This window comes from Ipomoea triloba, chromosome 4 (assembly GCF_003576645.1).
Source record: "Ipomoea triloba cultivar NCNSP0323 chromosome 4, ASM357664v1".
In the NCBI taxonomy this organism is placed as follows: Eukaryota; Viridiplantae; Streptophyta; class Magnoliopsida; order Solanales; family Convolvulaceae; genus Ipomoea; species Ipomoea triloba.
In genome coordinates this window covers 8,273,765-8,278,925 of record NC_044919.1, presented here as the reverse complement: position 1 = coordinate 8,278,925, position 5,161 = coordinate 8,273,765, and positions in this window count along the sequence as shown.

The window sequence follows — 5,161 nt, the reverse complement described above, 5'->3', positions numbered from 1 at the left end:
AATCTTAATCTTATAACCACTTTGTTTTTCAACAAAAACCTTAAATTGTTGAAAAACATCACATGCATCTGACTTCTGTTTCAGAAAATAAACCCATGTTTTTCTACTGAAATCATCAATGAAGGTAACAAAGTACTTACAACCTCCATTTGAAGGAACTTCCAATGAACACAGATCTGAGTGAACAATCTCCAACTGCTTTGTCGCTCTTTTAGACTTGCCTACAGGAAAAGATTCTCTATGCTTCTTCCCAATCAAACAACTCTCACAAATTTTGTCAGGAACATTAATAATCGGCAAATCAGAAACAAGTTTCTTTCTTGCTAAATAATTTAATCCGGAGAAATGAAAATGCCCAAACCGCATATGCCACAACCAATTATCATCACGGATTTCAGAATTAAAGCAAGTAAGAAGTGCATGGTTGATTTTTAAAGGAAATAGTCGATTTTGAGACATATTTACCTTTGCAATCAAAACTCCCTTGGCATCAACAATGGTACAACACCCTCCAGTGATATTTATTTTATATCCCTTTTCTGACAACTGTCCCATACTCAACAAATTTTGGTGTAATGCAGGAACATAGAAAACATCGGATATAAAATTGTGAGTACCATCTTTCAATTGAATAGAGATTTTACCTTTTCCCAAAATTGGCACTTTTGACTTATTTCCAAATGTCACCTCAGATCGTATTGATTCATCCAACTCTGAAAACAATTCTTTCTTCCCACACATATGATTACTACATCCAGTATCCAAGAACCATATGTTTTCATTTGCAGACAAACTGTTACTGACCAAAAATAAGGTTTCAGATTCAGTAGAACTCTCACCAGATTTTTCAGCAACATTTGCTTGATTTTCATGACCATCCTCTTTATACCAGCAATCTGCAATTTTGTGTCCATATTTGTCGCAATTGTAGCAATTAAATGGAAATTTACCTTGCTTAGTATTATTACCTCCACCTCTTCCTTGATTGAAGTTACCTCGTCCCCTTCCTTGATTTGAGTTACCACGTCCTCTTCCTCTGAATCCTCCTCTACCTCTTCCACGACCTCTACCAGCTCCTCCACCTCTTTGATTAGAGCTAGTCATATTAAAGGTGACTTGGCTCTTCAAAGCTTCTTCTACTAGTGGTTCCGATTTTGATGCAATCCTTTCAATATGACTTTCGATCATACCTTTTAACTCGGCAATTAACAAGTCCTCGGTATCGTGTGACTCTGTTATTGAAGCCACCACATGGTCATACTTCATCGGCATCGTTCGTAGAACTTTTTCAACCACTGCGCCATCCTCAATTGTATCTCCGTATAACCTCATCTTATTTACAAGATCAATAAGACGAGAGAAATACATATCTACGGTTTCTGTAGAGGCCATCTCACAACGATCATACAACCTTCTCAACGTCTGCAGCTTGAACTTCTGTGACCGGTCGACTCCTTTGTTTGACACCTTTAAGATGTCACAAGCTTGTTTTGCTGTTTCAGCACGAGCTAGCTGCCCAAAAATGGTGTAATGAACACCTTGATGAATTTGTCCCAACGCCAATTGATCTCTCCGTACAGCAGCTGCATCAGCTCCTTCTGGTAGACTGGGATCAACATAGCTCCAAAGATTTTGAGCTTTCAAATGTGTGGTCATCATAATTTTCCAATAATTGTAATCGAGCTTCCCATCTAATTTAGGACCCGACCATACAATATTGAAATTATTGGCCATATTTCACTAGGAAAAAATATCTCGGGGTTGGAAGGTTGATAGGCTCTGATACCAAATGTTAGATATATTTAATCAAATATATCTATGTATTTAATTGAGAGAAAGAGGGGAAAGGACGAAGGAATATAGCTAGGAAACTTTTCTGAATTTTGCTTTTCTTTTTTTTTTCACACCATTTCCGTAATACAACACACATATATATAGCAAATGAAGATCAGACATTGCTCACTAATTATACATTATTTTATGCTATATCTATTCCACTCACCTAAATCACTCCACTACACAACATATAATAATTCATTCACCTAATCCACCTAACCCACTAATATTATTCTTATACTAATTATGTGCACTAATGTCATTAGTGCTTGAATCACTGCCGAAAGTGACTCCATAATGCTGCACTTCTTCTTTCTTTTGGTTTAATTAATAACACTCACTTTGATTCGCAATGATTTTGAACCGGATACTGTTACACCACCCCACATACATCCTCGAGCAACTGAGTTGGCCCTGATCTTAGAAGGATCACTCTACTTTGGGTTTGTTACCACTGATCCAAGTGATAGGACAAAAAATCGTGTCTATGCGAAAACCTATAATGCTGGAGATGTTTTTGTTATACCACAAGGCCTTATTCACTTCGGTCTCAATGTTGGATCTGGGAATGCAACTACTGTTGCAATTTTCAATAGTCAAAGTCCTGGGTTTAATTTTGTGCCGGGTTCACTATTTGGATCTGACAGGGTAATTGGGTACCCGACCCGGAATCATTGTCGTAACCAAGACAGTTGCCGTTCAAACTACCAAGACACCTCACTCCTCAGCATCAATGCGCAACGGTCCAACTCCTCAGCATTGATGGCCAACGTTCAACTCCTCAGCATTGATGACCGACGTTCAGCTCCTCAGCATTCAACACCTCAGGTATTGATGTCCAACGTTCAACTCCTCATCAATGCTCCGTTACTGAGTTGAAAGGAATAAAAGGACTCACAACCACATAGTGAGGGGGACACTTCTTACTGGACAAAACAACACTGAATTCATCTGTACACTGAGCACTACGCTCAATATTGTATTCAAATACTTGATAACACTCAATAATACTCAAATACATACCGGTAACACATTATTACCGTCATTGGTGCTTTCATTGAGAGCCGAACTCAAATCTCAGGCTAAAATCACAAAATCAAAAAACCACTCAGTTCATCTCATCACTATCAATGGCATCTGGATCCAGCAGCTCGCACACACCTAGTCAGGTGAACAAGGGTCACCCCTCGGGTGATCTTCGTGAGCAGCTCAACAGTAACCATGGAGGTGACCTTCGCAGCCAACTCAACAACAACAACCGCAGAGAAGGTGACCTCTGTACCCAACTCAACGACAACCCTGGTGGTGGCCGTACTCCCCTCCCAGCAACTGCTGCTCCCGCCCAGGTGGTGGACCTTCAGGCAGCAGCGCAGGTCATCCAACAGGCGGCGGCGACGATGGCCCAACTAGTCGCAGGAATGCAAGGCCAGATCTTACCGCCACCACCCCCTCTGGAGGAAGAAGTGCAATCTCCGAGGCAAAACAGAACTCTAGGGGTGCAAGGATCCTCCAATAGAGGTTCCCGTGCCCAAGCAGGAAAGGCAGTAACCAAACAACCATCCGGAGAAAGGATGGGCAAATCTGGTGGATTGGCTCCGCGTCACTCCACTAGACACAAAACACCACAAGAAGACCTGGTGGAAAGACTCCAAAGGCAGATAGATGATTTGGAAAAGAAAGTAGAAGCAAGAGAACACTCACCAGAACCGGAGGTAAGAATGGCCGCTCCATTCTCTCCTGACATAATGGAAGTTCCTCTTCCAAAAGACTTTCGACTACCCACCATCAAGGCCTACACTGGCACTTCAGATCCGCGTACCCATATGACAAGATACAAGGCAGCCATGGTCATGATTGGGGCAAGCGATGCCATAATGTGCAGAGCGTTCTTGTCCACTTTGGACGGGACTGCTCAAGATTGGTTTAACACAATCCCAGACGGATCAGTTCAGACTTTTGCAGAGCTATCCAAAAGTTTCTTGTCTTATTTCTCAGGGAGTATACAACATAAGAAACCATTCTCACATCTCGGTGTAAAGCAGGATAAGGGAGAAAGCCTGCGAGACTTCTTAAGCAAATGGAAAAAAGAAGTCAACAACGTATATAACTTCGATTCGAAGGCAGCAATTCTCATCTTCATCCAAGCACTGAGGTCAGGCGATTTCCACAAACAACTGAACACCCACCACCCACGCTCTTATGAAGAACTCATGAGAACGGCCAACCGGTACGCAGACGCAGAAGAGGCTGACAGGAGAAAGAAGGATGAGGAGGAAGGACGAAAGAGTGAGAGACCTGATAAAGCTGGTCCGCCCAGCCAGGCACCACGACCAAACCAACCACCCTCAACGAAGGGAAGAGATGAGCATTCTCGTATCGCCCACCGCGGCACTTAACACCGCTTACTCACCCGGTTAGCGTGATTCTAAGTCACGCTGAGGAAATGGGAATGGTGCATTTTCCCTCAGCACCAGCATTCGTTGAGTGTCCGGGACAGTACCAGCATCAACAAAGCCTACCCGACAATGTGTGGCGAAAGGAAGAAGATCCTGAGCCTTCAGCTTCCAACACCAAGAAGAGGAGGTGCGACCTGGGCGAGGAAGCAAGAAACAGTGAGCTAGAGGAAAAGTCCGTGCAACGCAAAAAACATGTAATTCGCTGATGGTCGGTCAAAAACTCTCCAATTTGGCCGAAGTCAGTCCTCGGCCAAGTTTGGCCGAGGTCAGTCCTCGTCCAAAAATTAAAAAAAAACAATAATAATAATATAATTGGCCGAGGTCAGTCCTCGGCCAACACTTGGTCGAGGCCTGACCTCGGCCAACACTTGGTTTGAAGTCGGCCACCTCATCAAGTGGCTCCTCAAGTAGCGTCACCTCATCAAGTGGTGTCACCTCATCAAGTGGCGCTGCTCCTCATCAAATAAAAAACTCTATTCCCTTATGGCCGGCACGAGATCCGATCTCGCTAGCTACCTGACGGGAGAGTGTTTTCCTGGGTCTAGCCAGATGCTTGATTTCAAAAACACCACACTCTAGTCCCTTAGGGCTGGCACGAGATCCGATCTCACTAGCTACCTGACGGAGAGCTGACCTTTGACCGAGCCTACGGCTGATCGAAGTGAACTCACACACAGAGCGACAAAAAAAAAAAAAAAACCGTGAAAGTCACTCCCAAGCACGGTGCCGAAACCGTGGCCGACACGTTCGGCGCCGAGGTCGATCCTTCGGCCGAATAAAATTGACTTCGCCGAGCCACAGGCCGAGTCACGGTTAACGGTGCCGGAGTAGGAAACGTAAAAAAAAAAAAAAAAAAAAAAAAAACAATC